The sequence below is a fragment of the Corvus hawaiiensis genome, chromosome 3 (genome assembly GCF_020740725.1).
Source record: "Corvus hawaiiensis isolate bCorHaw1 chromosome 3, bCorHaw1.pri.cur, whole genome shotgun sequence".
Taxonomy (NCBI): Eukaryota; Metazoa; Chordata; class Aves; order Passeriformes; family Corvidae; genus Corvus; species Corvus hawaiiensis.
In genome coordinates, this window is record NC_063215.1 from 54,743,604 (window position 1) to 54,768,850 (window position 25,247).

The following is a 25,247-nucleotide window of genomic DNA, read 5'->3' on the forward strand; positions in this document are numbered from 1 at the left end:
TGTACATGTTCAAAAAACATCTGTCTTGCTCCTTCTGCACAGTCTGCTCATCGCTGCCATTTGCTGAAGCAGACCAAACACTCTTGGCACAGGGGAGCCCAGACTGCAGACTTACTCTGCCCTGTCAGGCAGTAGCTACATTTTAGAAGGAAACCGCAGTACAAAAGTGGGATCTCAGGTTCCATGCAGTGTATGCAAAGCAGTTTCATTTAAAATGTCACGTTTACCTTGGCAGAGCCACTCTTTAGTAGGGATTAAGGCTGCAAAAACCACTGAATCATACTCTCTGTTTCTACATGTGTGCCAGGTCACAAAAATAAATTGTAATGTTGGCCCTCATCCGTCATCACATAACGCTCTGGCATACTTTTTCATTCCCTGAATATGAGTGGAATGAGAAGGTTACTTGGAAAGTCATCTGTCTGAGAAGCTGTCCTGTTATAATTAGCGGGCAATCTTGAATTTCATCTCTGGAAGATTATGAAGTGAAGAGGCGGGGGAGCGGGATGTATATGGTAGGTTACCAGGGCCTCTGGTAAGCCAATCTGACCATGACTCAAAGGGCTGAAGTAAAATAAAATTGGGGAAATCAGATGATGTTATTTTTTTTAAACAAAAAGGTGTAAAGATGACCTCAAGCAGCCAAATCTGGATCTAGATATAAGCTTAAATTTCAAGCAATTCTAAACTTCAGGGATATTTAGAGGTGGGAGTTTGGTTTGGCTCACATCTGGTACCAAAGATTCAATTTTCTGCCTAAAGGCTTCTTAGAGTGAAAGAAAGGCAGCTCAAGGTGGAGCCACAGAATAAGGGAAAATAGCAGATGACTGGATGGGGGTTGTAGCTGTCAATTAATCACACAAAGTTAGCAACGATGACCTTGCAAGTTATCTGCAGTTATCTCCTTCCTCTTCACATCTGTTCTACAAGCTAAGGGCTGTTGTCTTTAGCCCTGCTTCTATCACACCCCCTGCAAGTTTTGTACAGTCTGATTTGGCCAAATTTTTCAGAGACCTGCAATAGTCAACCTAAATCACCCTGGTGCTGTAGTAAGGCAAGAAGGACCTTTTTTCATACATTTAGGTTTCTTTCAAATATGTGGAGGACATTATCCTTTCAACAGCTTTCAGACAGACTGCTTGAAGAAACATTGTACTTCAAGCTTTTGTGATAAATATGTTCTCTCTCTTCCCCTAGTCAGGAAATGTGTTACCATTTTTCCACCGGCTGTAATGTGGGATATTAGATGCTCTGAGAGGAAAATAAATGCCTAAGGCTTCCTTCCTCTGGCACTTCATTAATGCCAAGAAGGAGGCTGGGTAGTGTTGCTTTAATTAACAGGCTTTTGTTAAAATAAGTGGTTGGAGCTACCTGATTGCAGTTTTACCCAGCAAAAGAAACACAAAAATTACTTCCCAGAACAGAACATTGCCTTTAGCAAGAGCAATGCTTATAATGTATTTGGCCATATGTGTCATGCTGCACAATTTTATTCTTGACTCCTGCTGGGGACTGACTCAGGCCTTGAAACTTGGTGACTTGGCATCACTGACTTTTTTGTCTCCTCTCTAAACCTCTGTATGGTGCAGACTTTTGTTGGACAGATTTATTTAGATATTTTTTGTGAGTCTACAAATTAAAATATTTTTTATGGTGCTCTTAATTTTTCATTCCTTGCCCAGTTCTATCTGAACTGCTTTCCTTTTGTGTTTGCTATCAGTCTTTGCTCATATGAGGTAACCCTGACTATCACAGTGTTTGGTCACTGACAGGGGAGTAGCAGTCTATGTGAATATTATGTTTCATCTTGGATAATACCCACAGAATTTCACAGGTGTCTGGTGATGTGTAGATGAGCATGACTTGGCTGCATGGCAGGAATTTCTTTACCCATTGCCATGGGGACTATTGTCAATGTGCACACAAAGGCATTGCTTCATGTGTTGAGTCTATGTCTCTCTGTAAGGTACTTCTATAGCACATTGTTCCATGAGAGAACTTTATCCTGAACGCTGGCAGCGATGCCTGGGTTGCTTCCTGAAGTATGAAGCTGTTTCCCCTCTTTTAAAATTTTTACTATCATTATTGCTGGTTTTTTAATTTATGTAATTCTGGTTTGAGTTCCCGTGAGCTCTTCCCCAACATTGTTTCAGTTTGTTCTGCAAGCACATATTAGGCAGTAAATTACAAAAGAACTGTTTCTAAATGGAGAACATTTTGAACAAAAGAAGAAAACTGTAATTATTCCAATGAGGATTTGAGCAAGCCATCAGAATTAACAGTGCTGCTTTTCCAAATGTGCCACTGTTTTGATTAGCTTATGTGCTTATACAATCCCTGCCGTGGCAGTGACCGTAACTGAATGCCTGTAACCGCAGGCAGAAAGCTATTAGAGCCCATCCACAAAAAAGCAGCTATTTCAGTTTTCTTCTCATCAAAAGCCTACAGTGCTGAAGTGATGCCAGCTAAGCATTTGTTTCTGTGAGATTTTTATCTCTTTATACCATTCAAAATACTTTTATTTTGCAGAATGGTTTAAACTTGATCTATTAATGTTTATATAAAGTGCATTCTTCAACACGTTCTTTGGGCAGTGTCAGAAAACACTCCTTAAGGCAGAAAAAACAATCCTAAATTTGCTGGCCACTTGAGGGAGGTGGTGTGTTGTCTGGATGGTGGAATTGAAACCAGTGTTGTGACTAGCTTGCAGTAGAAATATCAAAGTTTTAAGTCTTTTGTAGGCAAAAGGGAATACTGGACTTCAGCAGTGGCTGCTTTTCCCCAGAAAGCCATTCCCCATGCAATCTGTGATAATTCATTTATGACTATTCCTGCTTTCTGAAGGGCATACTGTTTAATACCGAATACTTTATTCATACTGAATAAAGGAAAACTAAGTCTGACCAAGTAAATGTCTTTGTTCTCATCAGAAACAAATTAGAAAAAGCCAGCAGCAGAAAATGTGAGATTTCAGTAGCTGTTCAACATATTTTTCAGAATAAGGATGTTTACTGACTGGCCTGAACTCAAGTAAAATTATGAATGCAAAAGATCTTGATTCCCCTGAATGAGTTATGTGCAATACTTGGAGACCCGACCTTTTATCCCTTCCTCTGTCTCCCCTTCCGTCCCACGGATGTTTGGCCTGGCGGTGCTGCAGAACTGCGGAGGTAAAGACAGTACAAATGTGACATGACATTTTCCTGTCTGAAGGGCTTGGAGGTGAGCCTAGAGTTCTGGAGAAACCAGGAACAGAGCATTTCAGAACCTAGTGTCTGATGTGGGGTTCAGGCCTAACTCCTCAAATGAAAATGAGAAAACCAAAAAAAGCTATGCAAAATGAGCAGCCCAGTGCCCTTTGGGGCACTGCATACGGCAGAGCAGCGGAGTAGGGAGGAATGGTTGAAGCTCTGCTCATTCTGCATGTCCTCACCAAGAGTGGCTGGCCTCATGTCTTCTGAAGAAGGTATTCCAAAGTCTAGAGTAAAAGTTATCCTAGAAAATAGAGCTGGAGTGGATTGAGAAGTGGATACACCAAAACTGGCTAAAGCAGAACAGCAGGTGTTATTTTCTGAGTAGAACAGAAGCTGCTGCATGTCTTTTCTTGTGTTTATAAGTCCTAGCTTAGTGTTTGGCCTGTCCAGAGCAGGATGACGTGGCTAATTTATACTCAGCCAGCAGTGCTTTATAATCCCAGGATCCTCTTCTGTCTTTGTCCACCCAACCAGTTCCCCATCGAGCATCTGAGAAGCTGATTCCTCCTGGCCAAATGTGGAACTCTGTGTTCTTCTTTCTTGAATACCATCCTGGTTTTTTTTCATGCAACATCAGTTTTCAGGATCATTTTGGGCTTTTCAGCATGTCTGAAGCTCCACCCTTCCTATTGTCTGCAGATTTAATAAGGACTTTCTGTTTTCCATCACCTAGACCGTTCATGAAAATACACTCACTGAAGGAGATTTCCCCCAAACCCTGATTAAGAGAGAACAGCTAAAATCTAAAACATATCCGATTGTTCTCATAAAGCTTTATGACTGCCGGCTGTAACTCAAGATATTCAGCATTTAATGTAAGCATTATAAATAGCTGAACTTTCTGAAATATGTAGCATCATCTCTTCAAGAAAGAGGGTGTTGCAAACATGGGTAAAGACCAAGTAAGTCTCTCTAACCGTGAATCCTGTTTTCTAATACGGTGAACTGTCCCTTATAGATCACCAAGCTTCTTACCTTCCTACCTTCCTACCCTCAATTTAAAAATCTGTGCTCAGTAGTTTGAGCTCTGAGGAAGGCCTCTGTCTCTTTCTGTTTATCTGCTACTACTCTGGCCTCAAACAGAGTTTGAACCCCCCCAAAAAAATAACTGCATGAGTTTGCATATGACTAAGAAGCTGAAGTCTGCTGGAAAGCAAGGGCTCTGAGTGACGATTTTGACACAAATAATGTTCAGCCTCTGTATTAAGAACAACATGCTGATGAAGTGTCAGAAACAATATCCTGTAGCTAAGTAAGTTACAATAGTTGTCTTTTCCTCACCAATGAAATAAATTTTATCCTACACACTTACATCATGTTGACTGCTAATTTTGACAAAATCTCTGCTGTCCTACATTTAGCTGGAAGTATTTTAAGAAGCCACAAAGCCTCCCTCCCGTTTATTATCCTCTTTTGCTTTTTTCTTTGCATCCTGTCTACTTGACTGATATTTTCTTCCATGTGAACTCTTCTACCACGGGCTTGTAGAAGGCTGTTTTGAGTTCCTAAAATGCAATTCTGAAAGTAATGAGAAGGGATTGTTATTTTCATATGAAGGAGACAGTAGAAGTTAGATGATGGCAATGAAAAAAAGCAAAGCAAACCAAAATGTTTGATGATCTTCATACAAAAAAACCCCAACAAAACAGGAGCTAATACGACTGTTTAAAATATGCACAATATATATTACTTTTCAGTTTTGATCAAGACTTAGAAAAAAGTTAAAAGATAGAGATGAAATACAAGTAAGTAGCTTGTAAATGACAACTGCACATGCATACTCCCATGCACCGTGTTTTTAGGATTCGGTTCTGATTTGTCAAATACACCACTTTTTGTTAACCCTTAATTATTGTGTTTCTTTACTGTTGTAGTATTTCCAAGTGATTGCTACTTTCATTGCTGCTGAATTTATCTCTCAGGCATTTCTTGGGATTTGGTTTAGAAAACCAAAGTGTCTGACCTCACTAACTACTTAGGAAACAACTACCTTTTACCATTCCTGGTAGATCTAATGCTTAAATGATGTACTTCTTTAAGTTAGAAGATGTTTTTTGGTTGTGGAAGTCCTTCGGTAGGTATTAATAGGGCACCAATTAAAATGTTTAGGATCTGGTTTTAACTACATTAATTTTTATTGCATTAAAACCAGGACAACATCAGAAGGTTGCACCTATGGAAGGTGAAGGCTTTAGGTGGCTTAGACCTTAATTAAAAAAACCACCAGCACAACCACCTTAGTCAAGGAATTCTGTTGTAAATTCGTCTGGGAGTGGCAAGGTATTTTATTATCCCCTCTTTGGATTAGCTTGTTCCTTTATTATTCATTGCTGATGATTAAAAGAAAAGTTATATTCACATCTACCCAAGCTAGTAGAGGGAAAACAGACACAGCAAAAGACTTCCTCTACGAGCCCCAGTGTGGGGAGATTGGTTATGCCGAACGCAGGCAGGAGCACGAGCTGTTAAAATGCACTGCAGTGCACACTCTGTTTTCAGGGCTGATTGATGACATTTCCATATATAGTTAGGAGTAAAACATTGCTTTTGAAAATAGAATTAAAACTTTCCCTTTTTAGGAGCGAGCACCACTTTGGCAACACAACTAGCCCCAAGTACATTAGTTCTTTTGGTCAAAACATTAACAGGGTACTTTGTTAACAAAATGTTCAGGTCATGATGAGTTCAAAACATGAACTGTGAGGCTTTTTATGAGCTAAATGTTTCCAAATAGCACTCTAAATTGAAAGTGCTGAAATTAAAGCTTTTCTCTGTAAACAGGGTGTTGCTGAGCTGAGTATATGTTGCTTTTTCAATTACTCAGCATAAGGTGATGGGTCTGCAATGACATCTGTTCGCTGAGCAAAGACAGATGTCACCAGAAACATCTGGATGGTAGGAACACTTCAAGGAAAAGATTATAAAGATGCGTTTCCACTGCCACTTTCTGTCCCTCTTTCCAACTTGGCAAATAATTGCCAGTTTTCCAAAATGAAAACTTTGAGCAACAGCTTACTGTCTCAATTGTAGACGTGAATCTGATATTCTGGTCCAGTTAGCAAAATAACAACTTCCCCCTTGTCTTTGTACTACTGGATTCAGGTCTAGATTTGCAAATGCCCATGGACATACATTCCCAGCAGGATGGGCTATCGGTGGGTGGAAGATCACCAGCTGAGCTGAAGGTGGGTAGTACTGGCTACCCCGTGACATTCCCACAAAACACGAAATATGATTTTGAATATTGTTTTAATGTGGAAATTATTTCACTTTGTTGCCAAATTTTTTAGTGACACATTTTGCAGTATGGAGAAGGTAGATCATAATTAAAATTTGAAGGACGTTTACAGGTTGGAGAGATGGGCAGAAAAGAACTGTCTGAAATTCAACAAGGGCAAATGCAGGGTCCTGCACCTGGGGAGGAATAACCTCAGATACCAGTACAGGCTGGGGACAAAACTGCTGGAAAGCAGCTCTGTGGGGAGGACCTGGGGATCTTAAAGGAAAACAAACGGTACATGAGCCAGCCCTGTTCCCATGTGGCCAAGAAGGCCAATGGTATCCTAGGGTGCATTAAGCAGAGAATTCCCAGCAGGTTGAGGGAGGTGATCCTGCCCCTTTACTCAGCCCTGGTGAGGCCAAATCTGGAGTGTTGTGTGTAGTTTGGGTCTTCTCAGTACAAGAGAGACATAGGACTCTTGGAGCAGGTCCAGTGGAGGGCTACAAAGGTAATTAAGGTACTGGAGAATCTCTCTTATGGGAGAAGGCTGAGGCAGCTGGGCCTATTCAGGCTGAGGAAGAGATGACTGAGAGGATACCTCATCAACATCTACAAGTGTCTCAAGGGAGGCTGTTAAGAAGATGGAGCCAGGCTCCTCTTGGTGGTGCTAAGCAATAGGAAAGCGACAATGGGCAGAAACTGATGCACATGAAGTTCCACTTGAATATGAGGAAGAACTTCTTCACTGTGCAGTGACTGAGCACTGGAACAAATTGCCCAGAGGTTGTCTGTGGTGTGTCCCTCACAGGAGATATGAAAGAAGGGTCTGGACACAATCCTGTGCCATGTGCTCTAGGATGACCCTGCTTGAGCAGGGAGCTTGGAGCAGATCACCCACTGTGGTCCCTTCCAACCTGACCCACTCTAGGATTCTGTGAAAATATACATAATATCTGCAGGAGTACAAGATAGTCCTTATATAACTAAATCCACCGATTACTCCTCATAAGAACACAAAGTGGCAGCAACAGTTCAAGGTATCATTGTGAGATAATTTTGAAAAGACATGGCTGAAAACATCTGAATTTTGAATAGAGAGAAACAGAAACAAATGCAACGTCCTAAGCTCTGTAGGCCATGCTACTGATTTACAGGTTTAAACTTTTATATTTTTCAAATTCTGTACAGCTTAGTGTGTAACTCTGAAGTTTCTTGTAGCCTGTTAACTTCTGCTCTCTCGTGCTAGGTAGACATAACAAAGCCTCTCCAGGCCTGCTCTCCAAGGACACTCAGACCATACTAGGCCCAAACACTATGAACCAAAAAGCCTCTAAATGGGGGCAAGCTGAGGGGAATTACATCATTAACTGAAGCTTTAATTGGAGAATTAACCCTGATATGCAAATGAACCGAACCTATAAAAGTGTGAAGAACGCGTGACTTGTCGTCCATCTTGGGGTGCATCTGGCTCCCCAGGGTGTACCTTTGAAGGCCATTCAAATAAATACCTACCTTTATTCCCTTATTCTTGTCTAGCCTGTGCTTCTAGGAGGGCTCTCAAGGTATCACTATCATCTATTCCAGACATTTCCAAAATTGCATGCAAATCTGTGCAAGCTTTAGCTAACCAAAAACATTCCAGGTTTTGTTTCGTTGTATGAAATGACTCAAAACATGGGGAATGCTTATCCAAATGTTTTTATGCACATTTTTCCACAACCTTGAATGAAGCATGGCAATTTTAATGCTGAATACCCCAGAACTGCTGCTTGTATCCTGAAATGCTATATTATTATATAGGTGCCTCTAATTTGCTTTGGAGGAGAAAATTGGGAGGAAAGCTGTTGAAATAAAGCTCATTGAACCAGAACTGAGCTGTAGGTTTTGCCTGTCGGGCCATCCGTGGCTTCACAGCAGAAATTACAAGAGACTTCAGCTTCATGGTCTTAATAGACAGGATCACAGATCTGGAGATTATGATGGGTTTTGTCATAAATGGTGAGGGTGAAGATTGCATGACATATAATTTATGCAAGACAATGTTTTGAAGAATAAAATATTAAGTGGCAGTGCTGAGAGGAGTTTTTTTAACAACATATACTTTATGATATAATCTAGAGAGTTCCGTACTTAGTGTTTATTCTGCATTTAATCCATTATGTTCTAAGAATATAATGTTAGTGATAGAAAAATCTGTTCTTGTGACTCAAATGCAATGACACTGCAAAGATGAGCAGAAAATAAATGTTTTCCACAGTATTTTTGTGATCTCCTGAATTAAAAGTGATGCTCACACTAGTATATAGAATAAAAAACTACATTAAATCAAGGTAGTATCAAATACAATTTTAAATTTATTGCAAAAACTGTGACAGTGGTTCAAACAACCTAAAATTAGATCTAGCTATAGTAGAAGTATAATTCCATCCTGTCCTAATTCCTATGTACAAAATTATGTATTTCATGGTGGATCTCATTTAATTTGAAAAAAATATTGTGACATGGCATACTAATTAAAAAAAAAAAAAAAAGCCTAGACAAAAGGGGGGATCTAATGAATCACTGGCAGAGTCATGCACAATGGAAGTGCCACCACAGATAGGAGGTTATTCTTTGGGGCCTCCATTTTTAACTACTACTTCAGTACACTATTTTGAGAAATTTAAAAAGGCAAAAGGGAAGAACTACCTTTGGAATATACACCTGAATATAGCCAGGGGTGCAGCCCTTTAGCTCAAACAGGTACAACTCCTCTCATAAGAGACATAGCTGTAGGTATATATTTCTATCTATCTATCTATCTATCTATCTATCTATCTATCTATCTATCTCCATGCTGATACAGCCAAGATATCAGTGAATGTGTTAGCTGTATGTGTGGGTCATGGCCAACTCACCATAGAAATACTGAGGAGAATTCCTGTGTCAGTAAAATCTACAGTAGCCTGATGCAAGTGGCTCCTCTATGACTTAGTGCAGAGTGGGAAATGTGAGTGATTGTCAACCTGTGGTAATATGGTGAAACAGAGGGATAAAATTATATGGATATGATGGAGCACTCTTTATACAGAATGAATGCTCAACATGGTTTTGGGATCTCGGGGATTAATTTCTGGTAGTCCAGTTCTTGGTGAAAATTCTTGTATTGCAGTTTGGGGCAGCAGAATAGCTACTGAACAGCATGCCAACTAGTGACAGATTGTCTAACCCGTGCTCACAAATTGGGTCATGCAAATCTGAGTCCAATATTACAAGAATAACTGAAGAGAAATAATGTAGTGAGATAACCTTAGCAATGACTACTGATGAAAGATGTATGAAATGGATAGACAATGTACTGGAGCAGTTGAGCAAAAAGAAGTTCCTACTGCAATTCAAACATAACGTTAAAACCCTGTGTTACAACCAAGAATACATGCCTCCAAATTAATGGATCTTAAAAACCTTTTTAAGAGGTTTTTAAGTACAGGTCTAAACTAATGAATTTACTATGCTTTAGGTCCTATTATCCCAGTTGCTTCAAAGCAGCGCAGGAAGAAACAGATGAAGTCTTTGCTTTCTCACACATTGGCCACAGAACACACATTCATCCTGTTTATGGGGTCTCAGCACAACATTTTCACAGTAATTTGTGTAGGAAAATGCCTTTTCACTGTAAAGGGAGAGATTTGCAAAACCTGTGACTTTTCTTGAGGACTGATAGACCAAGACTAGAAATGCCATCAAATTACTTTAGTTAGTAACAATATTTGATACTTGGTTTCACAAGAGCTGCAAAGAATTGAGATGAAGAAAACTTGATATGAAGAAACCAAGGTGCCCAGAACACAGCAGATTTGCACAACTTCCCACACCAAGTCCATGACAGGCTGAGGAAGAGAAATAAAGAATTCTTGGATGCTGTGGCTCTTGTTCCACACACTCGGCAACTGAGAAATTGAGCAAAAAAAAATCAAATTATTTCTTCCTTATTTGTCTAATGGGAGCCATCAATGAACACACTCAATGCTCTGCAGGCCCATGCCGGCTCTCTGCCAGCCTTTGCAAAGGCAGGGTATTTTCTCTTCAAAACCTTTTCCTGCAAAGCACAGATTGTGGCTGTCAACATCTCCATCTACAGCATATCGAATATGAATTTTCAGCACATAAGGACTTCATTATGCACCACAGGCTTTGGTTTTCTACTCCCTCCACCCTTGCCCTCCTCAGTGGTAGCTGAAGTTCAGACTATATCTGTCACTGGCAGGATCACCTGGACCGGAAAAGCAGAGGCAGGATTTCAATACACTCACTCCCTTGTTTGCCACCCCTCCATGCCTGCTCCCCACCAGTGGGACAGGGCTTCACCGCCCATGGCAGTGACTCAGCTTCCTCCTCCAGTTCCACTAAGGCTATGGCCAGTGAGAGTCAAGAGGAAATAAAAAAAAGAGGAGACACCCTCCTCTGACAAAAGGGCCTCTCAAGATGAATGGATCCTCTTTCAGAGCAGATGAGAAAAAATTAAGAGGAGCTTCTGTATCAGTCAGCTCATCCTGGAGAGATGGAGAATGAAAGCAACCTTTGAAATAATGTGATGCAGGAGGTAGAGCTCATGGGGACACCTAGCACAGTCTGCACTCTCTCCTCATGATGACATTGCTTGGAGGTGCCCTGAGGTACCCGGAGCTAGCTGGCCTCTGCCTGGCTGCAGCTTTGTTTGGCAGCAGCAGTGGGCAGAGGTGTGAAGAGTTCTCAGGAGAAAGGTGCAGCTCATTGCCCCACCACGCTGTACTTCTGATTTCGAGGTCATCTTGGGTGTAGAGCTTGGTTTCCCTAGACTCACATGCCATCACCTGAGAAACAGACAGCCTATTTCTGCTCCTTTTCCCCATTCCCTGTGCACTTGGGTTTCTGTCAGAATTGAAGCAAGTCTTCCTAACAGAAATATCCAAACCTGCCTCCAAGCAGCGGACTGGAAGGCTGCATTCCTCTATCTGCTGGGATTTTTCTTTTCTTTCCATGAGCTAACAGCTAAATCCCACAGCAAGGCATGAATAAACAAAAACTAGGAAGGATTAGGATGTACTATTTAGTGAATCATGACTAACATAGCCCTGTCTTGCTTCTTCTGAAAGCGTGCCACAGAAGTTCAACAAATATTATTGTGAAATGAACCACAAAGTCTTTACACACTTTAGAAATGGCATCTTCACCCATTTTCTCTGGCAAAAACCAAATGGATTTAGTTTCTAGTTGATGGGAAAATCTCTAAATTTAAAACACTTGATAACTGACAGAAGACTGGAGTTTTTCAATTCTTTTCCTGCCTCCTACACCCTTCCTGTATGGCAACTATAATTTAGCAGGAGATTCCAAAAGTCAGAGGGTTTTAATCAAGATGAGAGGCTACTTGCTTTGCTTTTTGCTAAGAAAACACTCAGCAATAACTCCTTCTGTGAAGTGAAATGTTTTGAAATATTATCAGGACATCCACCTCTTGTGAACATAATTGCTGTAGATGTCAGGGGGAATGGAGCATATATAAAGAGGTGTTTTCTGGTGCACAAGAATGGGGAAAGGAGAAATAATTTCTTGTAATGTGGTCTGTGGTATTATGAGTGCTGGTATATGAGTGCCTATATGCGTATGATGTTCTTCTTAAACATAGATGTGTATAGTTTTGAGATGCTGGCCATAAGAAGGTTTGTTCTAAATAATAATTGTCTTAGTCACTAACCTTAGGATAGATGAAAAGACCCATTTCCAAAAAAGGTCAGATAAAATGCTGGAAGATGAGGACAAGCTGCGGTTCTAAAACTGCTCATTGCAGTATTACTTGTAAATATTTGTTATAATACATTTAAAAAACCCACATCCCCCTAGGCAATACTGATAGATCCTCACCTATGTACATAAATATAAATAAAGACAGAAGGAAAGAAAGAGCAATCACACCTAGTATTAATGCAAATCTAATTCCTTTTAGTAATTTGGGTGCTATTATTCCATTCCTCTGGCAGCTATGGATAATTGTGAGCTCCATGAAAATCGATCACAGGTTTTTAGCATTTTAGAAACTATGTCTGTGAGTGTCATGGTCTTTCAATACTGGGGAAAAGGCCTAGGAATTTTGGGTTTGTTCAGATACTGCCTACACTGCAGATGAGTATTTTTCTTTCACACATGGGATCAATTCCTTTGTGCTAACAAGGATCCACCCACTCCCATTCCTTGTTCCCTGGCTTAGCATGTACCTCAAATCCTCACATGCGGTTCCTTGTGCCTGCAAGAACCAAATTTTGCAGAAGATAATCCTGAAGGATGGGGCAGGAAATGTGAGAAACTAGTGCTAAAAGTGGTGTAGAATGAAAGTTCTGGTTAAACCACCCATTCTCACTGGAGCTTTAACTCCTACAAATGTCAGAGCCTTACTCCAGACTTTTGTTTTCTCTTGGTTTGGAGGAGAGTTGTTGCCCTTTCTTTCCACGAAAGGTGTACAGTAACTACCTTCAAGCTCCATTTAACAGTAGCCCTTTTACTATGCTAAGGAAAATTATTCCCTGTTCACAGCTTAAGAGAACCAGGGGACATTTTTTTGTTCTGATGACTCTGTTTTAAGTGAAAACACAATAAAAGACTGAAACAGATGGCAATTTATTTGTCTCTAAAGTTTGCATGTGTGTTCCATGACATTTTTATAAGACTTTAAAGATTCCTCTTTTTCTGTCATCATTAGTCTGAAATTGCTTTTTCCAATAAAATTAATCTGCTTGACTGCCAGTGATGTTGCAGTCTCAGAAGACGGCTGGCCTTTCTTCATAGTTTTGTGGTGCCAACAGGGTTGCTGTCTCTGTATTTTTTTTAAGACTCCTGTAGACTTTGATATTCAAGGGTTAGACCTATCTGCATGCAGCACTCAACACAGATTCATACAGTGGCTTGATGAAGCTTTTATCTTCCCCTCTTTTCCTTGTGCCTGGAACACAGAGCAGACACTGCTGGAAAGCTCTTTGCATACTCAGTTTTTTAAAGAAATATTTAATATTTGAGCCTGACTTTCACCAAGAAAAACAGTTCTGAGTCTTTCTTACTAAATCAAATCTTTCCATGTGGCTACTAAGTCCAGATTTTATTAAAATTTCCATAGTTTCCTCTATATAGAAGTGAGACTTATTGATCTATATTTCCCCAAATCATTCCTGATAGCTTAAAAATGGTATCACATTTGTTGCTTTCTCCTTCTTTAGGAATGAGAATGATTTTAAGTGACAGATTACACATAACATTTTCACATTGGCATGTGTGTTCTTTCAGAAAACCCATGCGAACACCATCTGGTCCTTCTGATTTCCTACTTCTCATTTTATAAATTTTATTCAAAAATCTCTTCTGACACTGCAATTTAAAACAACCCATCAGACTCAGCCCTTCATAAAGAAAAGCTGTGGTGGAAACCTCCCTTACTAAGTAAAGATTTAATTTAGTTTTTCTTTAATGATCTTATCTTTCTGGAAAACTTCTTTTACAGCTGAATCTGTTGACTCTACAGACTCTTTGCCACGCTTCTTGATTCTGATGCATTTGAAACCTTGTTAAGTTTTTATTTCATTCCTTCCTCTATTTAATAAGAATTCTTCATGTTTTGAAAGCTCCCATGAAACTTTAGAACTTATGCTAAGTATGCAGCAAAACATTGCATTTATGACAAGAAAAGCTAAAAAAAAAGAACACGACAAAAAAAGAGAATATGCTAACGCCTTCTCTTCAAATGTAACTTGGTAGATTTTTTAAAAAAGTGTTATAACTTACAAGGTATAATAACTCTACTGAGAAACTGCTAAAAATATTGATTCTTCACAAATATATTATTCACAAAAAATAGTATTATTTGTTCTCCTCTTGGCTAACAAAACCAAGGGATTACAGATATCACTGTGTGTCATGCTCCATAAATGAAAATGTTCCTTTCCATATGCACTGCACATTACATTAGTTTTGCAATTCATATATGAACTTTCTAGTTTGGCATAAGATCACATATACACTCAGACACACAGGCAGAAAGCTCGAATATAAATACACAGCTTTGCCCCTTTCCAAATGCAAATGCTCAAGGCTCTTCCAGCATCCATTGCAGCCAGTTGCAAAAGTAAGTGTTCTAGTTCATGGAGCTCAATTTGTCATCAGGGAAAATACTGGAGACTGTCAATGGGTGAGTGCTGTTATGGGAAGCTAATCTGACTTGGACAGGAGAGAAACTGAATATTAGCTTTTTGGTGAGAGGGAAGAAAGAAAACATACAGTCTATGTTGTTCCACTGCAAGATCTTCCCCATTAAATCTGCTTTATCACGGATGTACTTCTAGACCAAAAAGATGAACTGCCAGGAACTCTATTTGGAGGCCACATGCAGGCTCACAGGAGCTGGATCACAGCAGCTATATACACAGACAGAGATTTATGAGCCCTTGCCTCTGATTTTATTGATTTAGCAGGTTAAGAGCAACTCTGACAATGTTACTGACTGGAGTTCACATTTCCATCTTGCTTTGCAGCCTATAACCAGATATAGACTTACTGACAAAGGAGATACTAGCCAGTAGATTAAATGGTAAACACCAATTTAAATATCAATCACTCATTATAGAATGAGTTGCTCCCATGGGACTTAGGGATCAATTACAAGAGCAGATAAAAGCACAGATATGGGGCTGCCTATGTGCTTCCTACGCTTTCTCAGACCATGCAGCTAAAAACAGCACCACACCTCACACCTCTGTGCCCTGCTCCAGCATTGTGGCTCTGCTCACAGCAAGTGTTGGTGTTTCTTAGACATATTTTTTTCTATGCCCACTACGGACATTTGGATTTAGTCCTTTTCAGTTGCACAACTACATTGCACAAATAATACACACACACACACACACAGACACAGACATACAGACACACACACACAGAGACACAGACATAAAAACACCCAAACCCTGGCTACCTGAGTTTTTCAATTATGGCTTTACTGAAAAATAGCTCCTGAATTTAATAAGGACCAATGTGTAAATTATAGAATCTAAATATTCTGTCAGTACTATGTCCAGGCACCACTGTGAAGTGAGCTTTCCTATGATATAAAGTTATTAACAGCTTTGGCATAGAACTGGCTGTTCTGGTAATATCAAGGACTGATGTGGGTAGATCCATGAAGATGTCTCAGCCATAGTGTTTGCATATTTAATTTCAGTTTTCCAAAACCAGAAATGACATGTGTGAGATGCCTACATCTCACCAATCTCACTTCCTCTGCCCCTGCCATCATTCTCCATTTCCTTCTCTCACTTCAAACAGCCATAAATGAAACAATCCCTTCCTGGTTCAACACAAACATTTTTTCTACCCTGGCCTTTCATATCTTATCCATCTAATCCCTCTCTGAGACAGATGTTGGAACAGAGCATTCCTTCATGAACATTCCCTAGACAGAAGAGAGAACTGCAAAGAAAATCACAAGCTAAAGAAAAACTTTTCATATTATATTTCATCTCTGGAAAAAAATATTTTTGCATGACAATGGTCCAGCATTACTTTTGCTTTCTGAGACTAATCAATTTGTGGAATAAAAAAGTCATGATTTTTGCTTGTAACAGTTAAAGTGTTAGGAAGGAAGTTGAAAACAAACACAAAAGAAGCCAGCTAGTATCCAACCAGTTATCTATCATAATCTCTAAACATTTCTAGTAGTCTCCTTGTTGAAGATAAAGTGAATCCTGAAAAGATGTACTATGTTTTACCCAAGATTTTAATTTACCTATGCTTAACAAAATAACATGGATTTGAACCCTACTTACCAAGATGGTCTAGGTCTGTATCAAAAGTCCTTTCTTTCCAATATTTATATTTCCAGTATTTATGTATATTACCACTATTTGTGTTATTTAGAGATTGTATAAATAATGATTTAAGGTTTTCTCCTGGCTCATTGATAAAAATTGTTTACATTACAGGGCCATGAACTGATTTCTGTGGCCAGGGACAGCTCTTGCTATTGCACTGCAGCAAGTGAAATAAATTTTGCTGTGCACTTCTGCATGTTCATAGGAATTCAGACCTGGGGAAATCAATTTGTTTTACCTATGCTGTAACACAGTAATGAAGATGCAAATAAGTTAAAAGGTCAATTTTATATTTAGAGTTGATCTTAGAAGGACAACCTTTTCAAAATTAATAACCATAATGAAAATTTCATCCACTCTAGGAAGAAGAGGCTTAGGAGAAGGCAGTCTAGTAGTCACACCAAGCACTTAGAACTCACGTCTGAAATTCAGAAGCCTCATTTCTACATTTATTAGGCACGTAATAAACATGCCTCATTCTCCAAAACAAAATCACCTGACTGGAGTCTTGGAGAAGAATGAATTTGATTAAAAAAACCCTAAGTGTGTTAACTTTGTTAGCTAAACCTATTTGTCCTACAAATTTCTAACAACTATTTCAGGGCAGTGTACTGTGAAAAGATGAAGCCCACAGACATCTACATTGTGAAAGGGGTATGGACATATAAATGCTGATAACTTACAGAATGTTTCCTTTTTTCTTTTCTGTTATTCTATGTAGCTGTGTAGTCTTGCCCTGTAATACACCAGCTTTTCTGAGACATTTGAACCCTCAACTCCCTTTTATTGTGTCCAGGTTTGAGATTTCATTTGAAGTCTTTTACCAAGTAATTAGTGCATTTAACTTGACCTGTATGTTTCCTATGCTGCAGTGGCTCAAACAAAATGTTCCACGGTACTAAATCAAATATCTCACCATGAAAATTATCTTAACCCTATAACTTTTATCAAAAAAACCCATAACCTTATTTTAAAGAGTCGTTTGAGATAGGCTCATGGGAAAAGGCTACAAAATAATTCCTTGGAAAGGTCACTTCATTTTTCTTAGGACTGAGGGTAGCTTGCCAGGCCTGCAGATACCTTGTCACCTTGTTTACCCTTTAGAGTAAGCCCATCAGATGGCACTGTTGCACACAAACTTTTAAATGTTCTCTCAGCCCATTTGAGCAAAATTCTAGCCCTGTAAGAAGAGGGTTTTGTTGATTCTTTTTTCCCCCAGATCTATGCCTCCAGTGGGATCCATGAGATGCAGTCACTGCTCTTTTTGTTGGACTGTCTACCACAGAAAGTTTTTCGCCAGATAGAGCTACCTGACCTTGAGAATTGGGTGTAGGCATCTGAACAGTGATCCTTGAAAGGAAAGAAATTCCTGGAGTGGTGTGTAGGTGTATTATAAACCTAGATGCATTAAAACAGGACTGTGATACCACTGATGACAGTGGCAAGGTTGCACAGCCATTTTGAGAAGGGAAGTAATCCTCCCTTTCCTCACTTCTTCCTCTCCTGCATGCCATGTCAGTGGATCTCTGATATTCAGGTGGGCCAATCTGTTCTTTCCAACCTCTGGGGATACAGCCTCCCTGGGTCAAGGTGAGGGTCAGAGTCTTCATTCAAAACAAACATGGAATATTAGATGTAAGAATCACGGAAAGAAAAAGCAAGGTGCAGCTCAGGAAAAAGTCTGATTTGTTCTACATGCTTTCAGCCTTTCCCCTGTCTGCCTTAAACCAACTGATGTCATACATGCATTCATTCTGTAGTGTTCCTTATGGTTGCTTTGTTATTTAAGGGAAGAGGCATTAAAAATTGATTAAAAAGTGCTGTATTAGCCACTGAGGAACACATGTACAGCCGTATCTTTGCATATGCTCTTCAGAAATTTTATTATGTTAGAAATACAGCATCAAGTTAGTAAACAATCAATCTGACCAGAGCAGTTCTACTACCTGTTAGCAACATCTCCTCCTTAGACTGCCTGTCCTTGGTTTCTTCACCTCATGAAAGCAAACAGGCTTGAAATGTAACTAACGACTCCAAATGTCCCACAAATTGAGTTCCTTTCCTAATATAGAATCACAATGTTATGATTATAATAGAACATTCTCTGTGACAGATATTCAACATCTCGAGAAAAATCCCAATCATGCAAGTTCCTAAAACAAAACGGAGGAAACGATGTATGTGTGTGTGTATGCACGTGCACTGTGAGAATACAGATCATCTTTTGCCTGAACATTGTATTTTAAAATATCCATTATTTATTAATCCAATCGTAAGTTCAGTGATTTAGTTGTCTTTCTTATTTATTGCCAGGAAAAATGCTGTGCTAGTTGGAGAAAGCACAAGAAATAACCTTTACAGAAATTATTTTTCCAATCACATAAGACTTCAATATTCTTTAAGTGAAGGCCTCAACTAGTTTTGATGATGAATGTCAGAGAAATTAAAGTTGAAAATACTGGGTGAGTTCTTCAGCAGGCAGAGTAAGTGTAATTATATGAATATAAACTGGGAAAGAACTGCTTTGCAGAATATATGACATACATAAAAATAGGCTTAATTGAGTGCAGTGGGCCAGACAGTAATATTACCATGGGTTTCGATAAAACAGCAGTCAGACTCCTCCTAGTTTGACTTGCTTTAGTCTGACTTTAACCATCACCTTCATCCATTTGTTTCAAATGAATCAATTCTGGTTTACACCAGTGTGGCAGGAGGAACAGGTTCCTTGCTGTGGCCAAACACTTCAGCAAGTGAACTCAGTGATGGATCACAGAGTTATTCTTAAGCAAGAAGAGATTTATATACAATTTGTGGCCCATTTGTTTTGTCTGTAGTCTTGAATTTAAATTAATTCCACACTCCTTTTTGAAACACTCCTTGACCAAGAAGAGAAGTTCGAACTTCTAAATGATCCCATAGCTACCCAGTTCTGTGTGGGAATTGCATTACTCGGAGCACGAGGAAAATGATTTGCTGTATCTAATACACTTTATTTCATCCCTGAGTTTAATAAGGATCTTTCCATATTGCCACTTTCACAGGCCGACATGAATGCTCTTTTTTCATGATGCCTTCTTTGAAATAGAACCAGGCTCTGAAAAGTCCCCTTGGAAATGTGAATGTGTCTGTCCTGTGACATGCTTCATTGGGAAGGAGGAACGCCAGGGTGACTGATGGAGGGTTTGTGCCCTAAAGTAAAGGAACAGGCTTCCCGCAAAAGGGGACAGAAGAAAGAGCTTTCTTTTTCCATGTGTGGTCTGTTAGGAAAGGTTGGTTATAGTCTCACAGTAAACCTGGATCACCCTCAGGAGCCCTCAGGAGCCCACAAATCTCAAAACTGTGAATGCAGCAAATGAGTCACCACACATGAGTTAATGTTTCAGCAGTCTTGCAGATGAGCCCTGCAAGGACGTGAGCGCTGCTTGGGGCAGCCACAATGCAGGCGCCTCATAGGGTTCAGCTGAGCCCATGGTGTCCTGGCCCCAATACCAACCATTTTAAACTGACTGTGACCTGAAGATATGAGGTGCTCATTAGAGGCCTTAGTAGCCTAATATCATCAGTAGATTGAACCAAGCTGTTCTAGTCTTTGCCAGGACAAACATTAATAAAAGGGACCATGTCAATAAAACTTTCCAAGATGAACCCATAGAATGAGGCACTTATAGACTATTATAAACAATTTGCCCTTTGGTGGTTGTCTGTTATCAGGCCCAGTCAAAGCCTCGATAAGTCTTGCCTCTTTAGGAATCATTAATTTCCTTGGAAATTTAAACAGCTGTCACTTGTGATACTCTTCAGGTGTACATGTGGGAAAGATTAGCTAGTGTTTATAATCCAATCTGTTCATTAAGTGCCTGCCCATGTGGAACCTCCTTCACAAGTGAAGAGTCCGGCCTGCAAAGCTCCCACAGATAATTGGAGGCAGCCATGAATTATGCGAATGAGCTGTCGACAACAGGGATCGTGAGGCCTTACTGGTATCAGCTGGTCTCAGGACAACTTTTAATGATCCCTTGAAAACAAGATCTGGCCTCTCTGGACCCATGTGCTTAGTTCCCATGAATGAGGAGAGCCAGGCTGATAGCTTGTGCTTTCTGCTTGGGCTGTTGTCCTTCCAGCTTGCTCCTGCTCTTCGAGATGGCATCTTTCCACAACACAGTGAAATGCCTCCTCCTGGAATTAGGGCCATATGAGGTCACCAACAGGCTTTAGTGGCCCCAGCTGGCCTCACTCAAGATGTTCACCCACACTTCCTCTGCCCAGGGGCTCTCTGTACAGTCATGAATGGGCACTCTGGCCTGTCCTGAGCTAGGTGTGACTATCTCTAGCCCTGCCTCCACAAAGGGCCTTGGTTCTACTCCATAGCTATCTGGAGTCCTTGGTGGATCCCTCAGTTGTATGTTGCAGCTTGTCTCCAGCTCTGCCTGCAGGTCCTTCTCCTTTTGCTCCTGACTGGAGTCCCTGGGTAGACCCCGGGCCCGGTTTACCCCTTATGTTAGGGGCTGTGAATGGCCCCTGCTACAGACCATGTGTTATTGTGCCCTGTGGGTGAGGGTATGATCTGTGCTGGAGTTGCCCTTGGCTGTTGATTTGTCCAACTCCATGGTACAATTCCTGGTTGTAATCCCATGATAGACACAAGCTCCAGGTTTTGTCTATGCTGCTTCATTGTGACCACTCTTTCTTCCTTGGGAGACAAAAGATGAGCATCTCCATCTTACACTCTAGTACTGAAAATGCTCCTGAAGCTGATGATTCTATGGCCATGGTCGCAGTCAAGGGGATGGGTGTCACTGGGTACTGCTGTTTTATGAAACAGTGTCATAGCTCAAGGAGTCAAGGACTTGCACAACCATGTCCTTAAGAACGCAAGTACTTTTAAACACCTACTTATTTCCATTCTTGCTTGTTGTGCAATTCCACTTGGGCAGCCAGATCAGACATCATCACAATAGTTGGCATGTGACCATTTAGCATGAGATCAGTGTTTCAGATGGCACATGGTTTTGCTAAAGACACAGGGAGCAGATGGCAAAATACAGCCTTTCCCACTAAAGCTACTAAGAGCGGAAGCTGCTAAATGCTTTGCAGAGGATGCAAGTCATTTTCTCAATTTACTCCTTCTTCATTGTTCTAAAAAGATAATTATTATTTTTTCATTCTCCAGCCCTTTCTTGAAGTTCCTAACAGCTTGAATAAAATTATCCTAATTTTTCTTCTCTTTCGCTGCTTATCTTTAAACCATTGCCATCATAATGAAAAGAGAGAGACTGTATCTCATTTCAGGGTCCACCCAAGCCCGGTTTAGGCTGACTGCAAGAACTGCTGGGCCTTCAGCCAAGGTTTCTCATCTAGGCCAGGATGGAAGGTTTGGGTTTTGAGTGAGAGTTTTTGAAGGGATGGGTGGAGGTGCATGTCAATACTTCTAAAACTCATGTTCTGGCTTTGAAATACTTTTCTGGAGATAAACAGATCTTGCATATACCACACACCGATTCTGGAATTCATGCTACTGTCTGAGCTCCTTGACTAAGGATGATTTATCTTTGATATTCAGATGGGCTCCATTCTTATAGCAAAAGTCTGCTCTGACCCATCACATAGACCAGCACCATAAGTCTGTAAACTCTAAAGGCATGCCAATTATCAGACTGGCTCAGAAATGCTCAGTTGAAATAAATTAGTTTATTATTTTCTGTGAAGTTCATGTATTGAGGGAAATCAGTTTGCCACTGAAACATGAAACAGTGAACTCTGGGGTCTATCTTTGAAGAGAAGCCTAGGTTCTCTATGTCATTACACCTACTGGTTGATTTCAAACAATGGTTAGGTATTTATGTTTTAGAGCAAGGACAGGATTTGACTGAAGAACCAATGAGTGAATGAGGCAGGCTGCATATTGGACTACACTAAGAGCAGCATTGCTAGTTAATTAAGGAAAGTTAGAATTAAACTTTACTTGGTGCTTGGGAGGCCATACCTGAGATACAGCATCTCATTTTAGCCGCAGTTCAAGGAGGAGAAACTGGAGAGAGACTAGAGGGGCTACCAAACAAGTTAGGAACCCAGAATACATCTCCCTCTGAGGAGAGGTTGAGGGCGCTGGGCCTGTTTCTTCCTGACAAAGAAAAAGGGTGATTACTAACAACAGAAAAACAGTTACAAAGATGTCAGAGCCAAATATCTGTCTTTTGTGGTAAAGTATATAAGAAGGATCAGTGGGCACAAAATGGGGCTTGGGAGGAGATTAGGAAAAACATTTTGACTAGGAGGGTAGAATAGGGGAACAAGGTAGTGTGTTGAGAGCCAGATGCTTCCCACTGGTGCCCAGCAAAAGGACAAGAGGCAATAGGTGCAAACTGAAGTACAGGAAACTTAATTTAGACACAGAAAACCCTTTTTTATGGTAAGGATGATCAAACATTGGTACAGGTTGCCCAGAGTGGCTGTGAAAAAATCCATCCTTGAACATTTAAAAATATGACCAGGGAAGGTTCTGGACAACCTGCTCTAGCTGACTCTTCTCTGACCAGGGGGAGTATATTAGATGATTGTAAAAAGTTACTTCAAACCTCAGCTGTCCTCCAAACCCCTGAAGTTTATCTATTGTTGCTAGATTGGTCAGAGTCTGGAACCTCATTTTTTTCCCCCCCCCAGCATACCATACATACAGTCAGTTTTTCATCATCCAAAGCAAATTTTCAGGTTGTGCATTAACCATGAAACTTGTGCAGAGACATCAAACCTCGCTCTGTTTGAGTCAGCACAGTCTCTGAGTTTGTGTGGTGCTGTACATCACTAAGCTGGGTTTGCACTACTTGAATGACTTTTCTTGAACATACCCTCAAAGTACAATCTGATAATTTGGATCACCTGTATTTTGACACTGAGTGGTTAGGATTAGTTCTGTAATAATCTCAATAAATTAAAATACGCCTTTATTTAAATTTCCCTACCAATATTGAAACAGTCTGCTTAAAAATCAGGTTCTGTTGGTGTCACATCTGATTTTCTCTCCCTACATGTATCAGATTATGCTCAATTTTTAAGAACACAATTTATGAAGGAATCCATTTCTCATAAGAGGATATAAAATGTAATCTACATTGTCGCTATTCTGGAACTCTTACCCGATTCTTCTCCCAGGTGTATCAGTACTGTCACAGGTGTACCACAAGTTGCTTCTGCTAAATTTTCCTGTAGTTTCCTAAACATAAAAGAAATAACCTATTCAGTTTTTCCTAGTCTTCAGTAATTCTTTTTTTTCTCCTAGATTATTTCGATTGTAAGGTGCCCAGTTCCCTTTAAAATGTACTGCTTTAACATTGCACTATGCAACTGCTGAGTTTCTGAAGCTGCAGACTTGGGAAATGTTTCCTGGTGGGAAGACCTTCCAAGCCTGCAGCTATATAGTTATACTGCACGTGTAGCACAAAACACAGACCTCTACATTTATACTGATGTCAGTACATTGATATCGCACTACCTATTGGGAGGTACCTCATTAAAAAAAAAATTAAACAATCGTGCAGGGTAGCTAGGAAGTAGTGTGAACATGGCCATTGTACTTGCACAGAGCAATTAATGCCAAGTGTGAACACCTAGGAGGCTGAGCCCAACCACTCTTTTTGACTGCAAATAGGTGGTTGACTTTCTCTCTGCCACTAAAAACCAGATATTTCAGCAGAAGTAGCTTATATCAAATTACCTTAAAAAAATCCCAGTTGCCTCCCAAAACTAGCCACTTTGCCTTGACAGAAAGCTCGTCTTAAACCCTGTTTACTTTAACAATAGTAAACAATTTATGAGAACAAATTGGCTGAAAGAGGACCTAACAGCTTCTTTGCATTCGTATCAGTGATTGTATCAGCGCATTCTCACTCAGTGGTGCTGCAGTTACTGACTTGGCTGCTCTGGGAAGTCTCCATCCCAGCTGGAGCTCAGAGCTACATAAGTGTCTCCTTTTGGTCTTTATTGAAGACTAGTAACTAACCTTGTCAGTTGAAGGAAGGACACTACCTGACCACTTTTTTTTTCTTTTTTTAATAGTGATTAGTAACTAGCCCATAAGAGCACTACATATTTAAGGCTTAAGTCAACCCTAATATCATTTCAATGACTCAGCTGCATTACATTGATAGTTAGATGGTCTTCTACCTCACCTGCATGGTCAGACTCCTACAGGCTACATTAATCTTGTGTTCTTTTATGTCCTTTACCAGAGCATCTAGAGGAAAAGCTGCTGCTGGCATGGCCATGTTTTTGTGAGTAGCTGGCCATGCTGTGCTATGTGCTGACCTCAGCACACTTACATGTGCTGGAAGCAGGCTGTAATGGACTGGAGCTGTAGAGAGACATCCTTATTTCTGCATCATAGTAGAGCATAAGTGAGAACACGCCTCACAGCAGAGGACCTGCTGTGGCTGTGCAGGCACTTAGGGAGCTTTTAGACAATGAAAAGGCATAACAGAGGTGCCCGCAAAATTTTAGATGCCTTCACAATAAGGAACTGCTGAATAATAGCATTCTTCATCACTTTTCTTGGATCTAAGTTTTGTCTACATTGCATTCAACCCAGCTGCTCTTGATCCTTCTAAACAAATTGGAACAATTTTTTTTGGTACAAATGAGTTATATTTTATACATTCAGCAGAAGAATTTTAATGAAGTTTTGGAATTTTGTTTCCAGGATGAAGTTTGAAATATTGATGTATTTTCTTTTCAGTTCCTCCCTTTCCTTGGCAATCCCCTGCTAGCATTAGATTAAAGTATTTGCCTTTCTGAATTGTAGCCTAAATGGTTACAGCTGTTGAATCATCCCAGGCTAATCAGGATGAATTATGGCATCTGATATTTGAATAGACTTAGCTCTCACTTCACTTGGCTTTGTAAATCACTTTG

The 25,247-nt window shown here is 40.1% G+C and overlaps 1 long non-coding RNA gene across 2 annotated transcripts in view; it reads right to left on the reverse strand.

Annotated features, from left to right (window-relative positions):
- LOC125324059 overlaps positions 1 to 25,247 on the reverse strand; it is a 65,656-nt gene that overhangs the window by 18,082 nt on the left and 22,327 nt on the right. The window contains exons 2-3 of one of the 2 annotated variants that reach the window (XR_007202781.1): positions 23,477 to 23,553; positions 4,297 to 4,772 (exon numbers count right to left, since the gene is read on the reverse strand). This is a non-coding gene — a long non-coding RNA (uncharacterized LOC125324059). Of the gene's footprint in view, positions 1 to 4,296; positions 4,773 to 23,476; positions 23,554 to 25,247 lie in introns of those variants that run through there. The other variant, XR_007202782.1, reaches the window with a different exon arrangement.